Source organism: Harpia harpyja, chromosome 5 (genome assembly GCF_026419915.1).
Source record: "Harpia harpyja isolate bHarHar1 chromosome 5, bHarHar1 primary haplotype, whole genome shotgun sequence".
NCBI lineage: Eukaryota > Metazoa > Chordata > Aves > Accipitriformes > Accipitridae > Harpia > Harpia harpyja.
Window position 1 is genome coordinate 46,815,923 of NC_068944.1, and position 10,777 is coordinate 46,826,699.

A 10,777-nucleotide genomic window follows, 5' to 3' on the forward strand; every position below is an offset into this window, starting at 1 on the left:
CGGGGACCCGCCACCGGGGCCGGGGGCGGGGGGGGGGGCGCGCCCGGAGGAGGGCGACAGCGGCGGGCGCCGTCGGGATCCCCGCGGGCGGCGCGGAGCGGAGCGGCTGTGGCGGGGCCGTGCCGTGCCGGCGGGGGTTACATAGAGCCCCGGCTACACGCCCAGTGCCGTGTGCGCGGGCAGGGAGGGAAGGATGGACCTTGGCAGTGCGCGTGGAAAGAGCCGCTCATCCGCGGGGAGGAAATCCTTAAAAAAAAAAAAAAAAATCAAGCCCCAACCGCGTTCTGGAGTCGCTCTTTTGGAGGAGAGGGACTTGGTTTCTGAGCTGCTCCGCAGTGCCCTGTCGTGGGAGGCGGGACTGCCAAGAAGGCTCCTTCTCAGGTCCGGGGTTACCTGAGGCTGTTGGCGTCGGGTCAGAAGCGCAAGGTGGATGGTTTTCCGAAGACTTTGCCCCCCCCCCCCCAGCTCAACTTGAGAAATCCGAGAGGATTAAGAAAGGGCGGTGAATGGCTCAGGAAGGTGGTTTAGGGTAGAAGAAGCTCAAGTTCTAAAAGACAGAGCTGTAGCTAGATGTGGTTTTCTAGGTAAATTCAGAATGCGAACATTGATGCTTTGGTGCAGGTGAAAAGGCTTGGAATAAAATAGGTATGAAATGTCTTCGTAGCATCCCCTTCACAGCTCCCACCCAACATTCTGAGTTTTGAGTTCTACACTTTTTGCTGCTCTGCATGAGACAGAGAGCTGATTCCATAACCCCTCTCCCTTCTCATAAGGGTGCTTATCTAAGGGGGGAGAGATACTGGGGTGTGAATATCAAGGAGCAGATATATGGAGCTGGCTAAGGTGTAGACTGCTCAGGGTGGTTTCCTCCTGTTCTCTCGTACTGGAATTGTGCTGCTTCATTCATGTACGAGGAGGTGCTTAGCCCTCTGTACTTGTCTGTGGACTACACTCAGCTTTGGATTGGGTATACATTTCTCATGAGTTTTTCTTTGGAAAAAAAATTAATCCTTCTTCAGGAGATTCCTGGCAGGATTCAAGAGTGAGGGTTTTTTCCACCCCTTTGGCTTTGAATGGGTTGACTTTAGTAATAATTCCGCATCACTACCGTACTGTTTGGGCAAGGGACAGTGATCAATATCGACACAGCTCCACACAAAGAGCAAGCACCTGTCCTTGCTTGTTCCCTTAATGTGTGCCAGGCTGGATGTGATGAATGGCTCAGATCTTGAATTTGGACAAGGATTTTGCCTCACTAATAGCTACATGATCTAGTTCTTACATGTGTCCTAAGTTGTCACTCTTTTTCTCATTTATTGTCTTCTTTTCCCTCTTCTGCCAAATACTGTCTGAAAACATCCCTCCGTGCACATTTGAATTTGCTGGTGTGTGCAGGTCAGAGAATGCCACAGGACTCCTCTTTTTAGTGGGGAATAGTACCTGGTGTAATGCAAGCAAATCTGTGACTAGCTGTTTCTAGGGTCTGGTACATAGAGACTGGCACTTTCAAAACTCAAAGGTTTTGAAAGAGCTGCACTATAAAGGTCCAGACATGCAAAACTGTATCCACAAGATCAACTTTCCTTCTAGGCAAGTAGGTCTTCCAATTTGTTATGGTAGTACATGCATGCTCACAAAATGAGGTATTTTATGCAGATGCTAGTAAATTGTCAGGGTGTAAAGTATAAAGGAAAATTTCTTCAGCTGCTTTGGTTATGCTAGTTTTCTGGCTGAAACAACAGGAAGACTGATAATTGCTTTAATTTACATTTTTAAAAAATAGCGTGATTGATGGAAAAAGTCAGCATAGTAGCTTTATGCATTAATGGGAACATGACTGAAAGGTGATGCTGGAGTGTTAATAGTAGTTTTGCTCTTTTCTTCGGTAGTGGCAGGGTCTTGACTGCTGTTTTTTTAGAAGATGAAGAGTCTGTCTTTTGAATGTATGTGGAACTTTTTCTTTAGTCAAAGTGACAAACAGAGGGTGTGATTTGTACTTTGGCCCTAATTATGTATTTAGATCCCAATCACTCCCTGTTATGTGACCTAACCCTGGACTGTGACATACACTTACGATACAGATGTTATTTGATGGATTTGTGTGTGGAGGGTGCTTAAATATTCAAGCTTGACTGTAACTTTTATGTGCTTTTTAAAATATTTTTAATCATTATCTGCACTTTGTTTTCCAAGTACTTCTTTTAGTGATTTAGCAATGATTTTTTTTCTGAAAAGACTGCCTGCAGAAAGATCAAATGTAACTCTTCAGAAGACTATGTTCAGCAGATGTTAATTGCCTATTTTTTAAAGAAAAAACCAGACACCAACCAGTTGAAATACTAAAAGAAAGAATTTAAGAGTGATTATATGAGTACCATCTTAACAGCCCATTTTAATCAAGAACTCACAAAAGGAGTCTTAAAGGTATAAAAGTTTATCCCATCTGAGACTTACCTACTCTAAATGACTGATACCGGTTTGCCCATTTTGCAACATGCAGTTGGTGCTGAGCTGTAAATAGAGAGCTCTCCCTCTGGAGTTGAATTAAGCTGCAGCTTGACTGTGGCTGTGGGTGAAACCTTTGGGGAGAGAATAAAACTGAAATATTTCTGTAGAATTTCCCAGGCATTGAGTGTCACACTTCTCTTTAATACCGTGACAATTTATAGGGCTGTCTGTTTTAGTAAGAGATATATTAGATATATTAGCTTTTCTATGTAAATAATTTGACTAAGTAAACTTACAAATAAGTGACTTCTGGAAAGATGTAGTCTAATGCAGGGCATTAGTGCAAAGGTGTGCCATTTTCTCTTTCACACTGCTTTCAAAAATAACTTTTAAAACTGTAAAAGAAGGTACTGCAAATTGCATAGCTAACAACTGAAAGGCACCAGTAATTTTATCTGTTCATGGATGAACATATTCCATGATTCTGTTCGGTACATTTTCCGGGGATAGTTTCTCTAAAAAAGTTTAAATTTAAAGATGCAATTGTCTCTTGACCTGGTCAGATTTATTCTTACAAAAACAGCTATTTTGGAATTACATATTAACCTCCACCAGAATACCAATATTCCTGGGTAGCTACGTGATTGCAAAGCACATGATTTCTTGTTAAGAGTCAATCCTCAAAAGTCTAATTACTTCTGGGAATGTTGCTGTCTTTGTGCAGCTGTTGCTTGTCATCTTGAAAAGACCTTTTGCTCATGACTTTAGATTCAACTTTAGGCTGCTTGCAAACTTATAGTACCATTAGTGAATGATTGTATTTTTGGATAAAATTAGTTGAAAAGTTGTAATTTTTTTATTTTATTTTGGAGTAAAACGCGTGTTGCAGTTGTCACAAACTGGTGGAACTCAGGAAAGCATGGCCACTGTTATTGATGTTCTTATTTTTAAGAATAAATGTGTCTGGTACTTAAATTATTCTCATCTAACTCTGGGGGACGGGGGAGAGGAAGAGACATATTCCTTCCTACCCCACCGTCCAAAAAAACCCAAAACCACAAGAGGATCTCTACTTAACTGGGATTCGGAGTTAAGTTTATTGTGCACCCAGAACTCCTGTTGGTACTCGGGTCTGGGAAGTTCTAATCTTCTGTCACATTTAAGCAAGACCAAAGGACCTAATTTTGTCATTGCACCTGAACACCCATTTTGTTGAATTATTGTTGCTACTTTTTCTGCACAAATCATTTGTCCTGTCATTGGGGTGTGTGCTGAAAAAGACGTGAACTGACTGTTACACTGTTTTTTAATGAAGAATTATATCTTACATTCACTCAAATGTAATACATATATCTCTTTTTTAGGTGAGAATTCAAGGTAATTTTCCCAATGGAGGTTAGGAAATAAAAACAAATTTTCTGGAAAACTATTAAGATAAGAATTGTGGAAGTGTGGGAAGCTCACAGGAAATTTTTGTTGTCAAGCTCTGGAAAAGCTTATTTCTTCAACAGAATGAGGTAATTATTTTACCTTCCTGTCTCTCAGTACAGGAAGGTGCCAATAAAGATTTTATCAAGACCAACATGCCAAATAAAGGGATTTTGATAAACCACCACTGGGAAGGGGGAGGTTCCTAAGAGCAGCACTACCACCATTGAGGAGATGGTGGGGCGTAAGGCAGCAGTAGTGGGAATCAAGCTCCTCGCTCCTGGCTGCCAGGGGCACTGCCCATGTCCCCAGCCATGAATCCATCCCTGAGCCCTGTGTGTAAGTCAGGCTTTGCCCGTGCTGGTCCGGCAGCATGAGGAGCCTCGTAGCCCTCTGGGCTTCCAGCCTGTGGGTCAGCACGCTCAACCTGAGGAGCAAGAAACAGCCCTTGCCACCACCTTCTGGGGTCTCACTGCTCCTCCTTGGGGTTAGAGCTCTCCTACTTGCTGTTGAATTATTGTAATTGAGGTTTGATTGCAGGTAGGAAGAGGGGTGCTAGGTCAGTTCACCGATGAGAAGGCTCGGCTTCGGAAATGCACTCCCAAACAGCTATCTTTAAATGAAGCAGAGCAGCCTCGACACTTTCTCCAAGAGCTCCAATCCCCGCTCACCCAGTGCTGGGACAGGCTGCACGCAAGGGCGGCAATCGCTGGGCACTGAGCGCAGACGCAGCCCTCCTCCTCCTCCTCCCGGCCATGCTGCCCTGCTGGCAAGGCGTTCGGCAGGCACCTGGGCAGCATCCCTCGGGCACGAAAACTGTTCCTGGTCTCCATTTGTTGGTGCCCGGGGTGTGCCTGCAATCCAGCCCTTACTGTGCCCGTGGGTCACATCGTCCACTTACGTCAACTTGGTGGCAGTGAGAGGCTTTAGTGGGGTTGTCCTCTTCAGCGAGTGGAAGTTTGCGAGCCAGTTGTTGTCTGTTTCGGTGCCTCGGATGAGGCTCTCGAATGTGGGAGAAATTCATATTTCAGCCAGGACAAATTATGAAAATCCTGCTTCCGCTTTAGTGAGCCACAGAAGAAAGAAGGGGGTGGGGGGGGGGTCCTGTCAATGCATTTTCTCTTGCTTTTCCTACTTCAGAAAGTGCAGTTTCAGGGAGGGGGGGAGGTTTGGTAGCAGCAGTGGTCTTTGCAGATATTCACCCATATTGAAATGATGAAAATTTCGTTGCATTTCAGGGTCTTTGAGGTTCATTTGGTTTTAGTGTTGTGCTTTTAAGAGTGTTTTTCCAAAATTATAATCAATTATATTTTATGATTTGTGTGAACTTACATGTCTTTCAGTGGTGGCTCTTTTTTTACAATATTACATATACCAGTACAAAAAAGCATTTATTGAACTTTTCTTTTTAATTTTCTCCTCTCTCCTCTCCTCTCCTCTCCTCTCCTCTCCTCTCCTCTCCTCTCCTCTCCTCTCCTCTCCTCTCCTCTCCTCTCCTCTCCTCTCCTCTCCTCTCCTCTCCTCTCCTCTCCTCTCCTCTCCTCTCCTCTCCTCTCCTCTCCTCTCCTCTCCTCTCCTCTCCTCTCCTCTCCTTCATTGCCCGTTATTTATCTTAAGAAAATGTGGTTGGTGAGTAATACCCATGGCAAACTGTCCCTGCAATGTTACTCCATTTCTTTCTTTTCCTCCTTCCTTTTTTCTTTTTTCTTTGTTTTTTTCTTTTTTTTTTTCCTTTTTTTTTTTCTTTTTTTCTAAGAGAACTGGGAGTCTTCCCCCTGGTTTTAAAAGCAAGCACAGAGTCACCCTGGATGGTGACAGCAACTTCAGTGGAGCCACTGTGCCAGGGAGTAAAATTAAATATCTGCAATTTTGTAAAACCAGAGTCTACCCAAGGAATAAGTTTCAGGTCTTAAATCTTGGAAATATATTGCAAGGTGCTAACAGTTATTTTCTCTTTGCTTTGGATGTATATTAATAAATGTGTGTGTCCCACTACAACCATTCTGACGAAGGGTTTAGGTGTGTTACTAAATTCATTGAAACACTTTTTTTTCATCTGAAAGATTTTTTTTTTTTTTTGTAAAATCCCTTCTCTGAATAAATGCTTATTTTAGGAGAGGATTTTCTGCATCTTTCGTACATAACAAAAAGCTGATTCATTTCTCCAAGTGTGAAAAGAAACTTAAATGTGATGACTTCTGTGAACTTCAGGGCTTTTTTCTTTTGCTAACCATGCCTTCTCAGTCTTTACAACTTTTACTTGACTTGTTTGGTCCAGCAACGTGTTTAAATCCATGCACATAAAAAAATCTTACGAAATGCACTCTTTACTACCAAGGACCTGCATTTATTGCATGGTAGTAAACTATCTTGAAGAGGAAGTCTGTTCTTAAAATTGATTTTTAAAAAAAATCAATCGATACAAAGAAATTGTTTAAAACAGAGATCACTTACTGTAAATGTTGGCCTAATCCTGCAAGCATGTGCCTGCTTAGCCCTGATTTCAGCACGCCTAACTTACATGCTTATTTTTAAGCAAAAGATTAGTTTGCAGTTTGAAGCTCAGCTGAAAATAGAGCATCTCCACTTTGAAGCTCTGACTTATTTCTGACACTTATTTTGCTGCTGTCTGGAGTTACTCTAAAATAATTCCAAACACATTTCTATCTTTGAAGACCCTCATTACAAATGTACTTTTCTCCCTTGTTTGCAGTGTGTGTGAGATACGCACGTGGTTAGAGCCGGAAGGGGCAGTTAAGAAGGAAGCAAAATTACAATTAAAATATGATGTGCTACTGCAACTTACCTGATAAACACCACTTGGCAAATCAAAACAGTTGGTGCATGCTGAGACTTGAATTTCTTTTTTTTTCAGAGAAAGTACAATTAAATATTACATGAAGACCTATCAAATGTATTTCATAAGAACAGTGTGCAGGTACTGTGGGTTTTGCTTTATTGTAAGCATTTTAAAGGGCTGACTTTGAAGCAGCGAATGGACACGTGTGTTCTTGTTCTGTGGTGTTTGAGCCTTTCAGTGTCTTCGATTTATGTTCTCTCCTTTAGCAGAGGTAATAACACTGGCTTCTCAAAGATGGCAAGTGACCTGAAATGAAAATGTGTAAAGAGCTATAAATTGTTATAACCTACAAAAAATGATCAAATAATGATGCAAACTCTAAAACTAAAAGGAAGAAATGAGTGAAGGGTCAATGGTGGCTTTTTTATTGTTTTAAATGACATTCAGAAATTGTTCTCAAAATATTCAAGTCACATTTTTCAAAATGATGGTGAAGGACCAAAGCTAAACATGGTTGCCCAGGCTCTCTTTGCCTCGCACCACAATTACTACTGTCTAATTAATCAGTCTTTAATAAGCTGTTGTGATTTCAGAAACATATGCTAGAATGCCCCACTTTGCATTGAAGATTTGAGTCTCTTTCAAGGTAGATTCCTATAAAAAGGCATTTAATTTTGAAGGAACCACAGCAATAGCAGATGCAGCTAATGAAGGTTAGTAAATCAATAGTAAAGGTTTCCTGACTTCAGCAGTTTTTAGCCCCTTCCTCTCTAGAAGTATTGAAGAGATATACCGTACATCTCTTACTTCTTATCACTGGCTTCCTTGTTTGATTTCTGGGCCATACAGTTTTGGAAGGAAAAATAACTTGCTAGTAAAATTCACAGGCCATTTCACAGGCAGAGTTCTATTTTGGCACCTGTTCTATTTGATGTGTTTTTATATGGGTACTGAGAAGCTGTGGCATTTTCAGCGTGTGTCACACCCAATGTTGTCTGTTATCTTGTCTGACCCAGATGATACAGTGCAGTGCCTTTTTTCTGTGTATGGTTAAGATTAGGGCACGGCTGCGAGCAAGGCAGCTAAAGATGTGTCTAGGTAAGACTGTGTGACTGGGGCATTTAAGGAGATGAATGGGGGTTGCATTAGGGGGACATGGGCCTCTTTGGGAGTGCTAGTCCATTACTGGCAACCTGGGCCCCTAAATTAGGAGTGGTTTTATAAGGTGGTAGAACAGCCACATCTTCTTCCATGGAGGCAGAGTCTTGCAGACATCATGACATCATATATGGTGTCCTCATTTGCTTCTGAGGAACACCCTAGAAAGAGATCCCCATGCCATAGTGTTCTCACACTTCTGTTATGATCCCTTAAGGCATTTCTGGTACTGCTGGTACACCCCTACTTGGGGTACTCCTGGGCAAAATACCAGTCTCAAATCCGTGTGGCATCCTTCTTGCACTTATCCTGCCCCAACTCAAGATTCCTTGTCCCCTGCTCTGCTTATAAGGGTCTTATGTGAATGCAAACATTACCCAGTGGTGCATATAACACAGCTTGTGAACCTGGGTGAAAAGTCTTCCCTGGGTGCTTATTGGTGTATATACTAACGTGTCAAAACTTCAGGCATTTGCTTCTGTGGGTTTGGAGTGAGGCATTCAGGAGCTGTATGGACAGCTTCCTCTAGCTGCAGATCCTGGGGCACAAACTAAAACTGCTGTGCCCTCCATTTCCCTGGCATGTAAACCTCTCTTCTTCAGCGGGAACAGCCTCTAGTCTATAATCGGAGCCCACTGTTACTCTTAGTTTGGCAAGCAGAAGACATGGGAACTTCCTGGGTTTGTGTGTTTCTAGGAAAAGAGGTTCTAGGGAAGTGAGTCTCTAGGAGACAAGACACAAAGGAAGTACCAAATGTTCTAATTCTGGTAAAAGAAAAAAAAATCTTTTCTGTTGTATAAACCGCAACACCTTGGCTCTTAGCACTCGGAGATGGTAAACAGAGAATGTACACATAGAAAGTAGGACTCGAGGTCTCAGTGTGGCATGGAGAACTCCATTGGCCCCACAGCAGCCAGTGACCATGAACCCCTTGGCAGCAGCGGCCTCTCCTGCTGCCTCACCATGGCTGAGTAAAATAGCAGAAACAAACCTGCACTATGTGAGCAGGTTGCAAAATTGTTAAAAAGCCAGTCTGTCTCACCAGCAGTATTTTAGCTGATACAGCAGTGCGTATGTGACTGCAAAGCTAACGTTATAAAAAGAGTTTGGACTGAAATATCAGAAGTATTCTCCATTGAAACTGGATTATATAAAGAACAATATGAACTGTCATCACCATCAGTTACATCTCCCAAGGACTGATCTGTCGTGGGCTAGGTTCTCAGGGCGCTTTGGCATGTGGATATTAGTGTGCATGTAGGTTACTAACAGTTGTCTAGTGTATGGGAAGAGCTAGAAATTACCAGCTTTTCCACTTTTGCTCCTTGAAAGATTATCAGCCTCTTCCTATTCTGTCCTTCCTGTTCACAATGGTTGGAGTCCATGTGCGGCACAAGGCTGTGTTCCCCATTGTAACAAGTGTCTTCTGTTCATCTAGACTGAGGAAGAATCCTGGAATAACCTTTAACCTGCTGGAATCAGGCTTAAGCTGCTGGAAACCTGCCTCTCACTGACTCTGTCAAAAGATAACTTCTTAGCCATTGCCCTGCAAAGAAGTCGTCCATTGTTGGTAACTTTTGGTAGGCAAATTACCTAGGAGCCCGCCAAGGAAACTTACATCCTATAGTGACCTTTCAAGCTTGTCTAAAGCCGAGATGGAGATCTACCCAGGCAGTCAAGAAATTGCTGTGGTCAGACCAAGACAGGGCAGCCCCAACAGGGAGGGGGATCAGGAGGACATCCTTCTGCTCCCTGCCCAGGAGGTGTTTCCAACATGAGCTTCAGAAAGCGATCAAGGCATTTTCCCCGAGGCACATCTGTGGAGAATCAAATGGGATGCCTGCTTCCATCCCTTGGGTCTCTGAATTCAGTGGGATACCTACCTCCCAGGTCCTTCTGGTGCCAATTAAATCTATTCTTCCCCCTTTTCTACAAGGATTTCAGAAAGCTTCCAGGTCCGGAAAGTAGAAAGTGCTCAGGATTGTCTAAGGTTGCAGTCACTGCTACTAAGCCCTGGAGCACAGCTTGGATGCGTGCCTTAGGAAGAACCAGGGGGAGTATGCAAAGGCAGGACAGGGCCAGACCAGCTGGTAAACAAACTTACTCATTTTTCAGGGATTCCTTCCCTCCCTTTTCAGCCTTGCACCCAGGGCGTGCACCGGGAATGCAGCCTGAGAGTGCTGAGAAGGAACTGGCTCCATATGAATAAGGCGGCTGGTGTTCACAGGGAGCTGGGGTGTGACAACCTTCCCTTCCCAGGTTGTCTGCATGATCTATGGGCACAGGGGAGTAGAAGGCTACAGCATTTTGCTTTTCCCTCCAGAAACACTTTGTGAGAATACTTAACTTGCCCCACCACAGACAGGAACTGAAGAGCATAAATATGTCAGATTGATATTTCTTTTAAAATAGTGTTTAAAAAAAAAATAGCAAGAAGGTGAAGTGGGCATGACTTTCCCTGTGCAGGACTAATTCTGAAAATGTTGGAGATCCTTTTTGAGTAAACTCAAGGGCTAGCCTGTTTCTTTTTCCTTAGTCAGCTCTCCTAGCTGTCTCTAGGAAGCCTGCCAGAGCGAAATCAGCCTGGTGATAAACTCCTTCTGCAGAGGTAACCTGAGACACAGGTGAGAGCCTGGCTATCATGGCAGGAGATGGGCTGACAGCTGGGTGGGACAGAGGTGGGGTCAGTTCATGACTTGCCTGTGCTGACAACCCCAGGGGTAACAGCTGGGATGAAACTCTGCTCAGATCCTAGGCTTACGTGTGCCTGTCGGGGCCTGAGCCACCGCTCAGCACCTTGACCTCTTACAGTGTGTTGGCATTGCTGCACTCAGAGCAAACAAGAAAAGTATTTGTTTAAGAAGAAAATGACAAAACCATGCATATGTGTGCAGTGCTAGCTGGCACCACGGGTGTCAGCCACAGCCAGCTCCCATGTAGGTT

General features: G+C 43.5%; 1 long non-coding RNA gene across 1 annotated transcript; it reads left to right on the forward strand.

Moving 5' to 3' along the window:
* The first annotated feature begins 1,856 nt into the window (after window positions 1–1,856).
* Window positions 1,857–6,936, forward strand: LOC128142304 (uncharacterized). Its single transcript, XR_008235340.1, has 3 exons — window positions 1,857–2,424; window positions 3,813–3,965; window positions 6,590–6,936. It is a non-coding gene; the product is annotated as an uncharacterized LOC128142304 (long non-coding RNA).
* The last annotated feature ends 3,841 nt before the right edge of the window (window positions 6,937–10,777 follow it).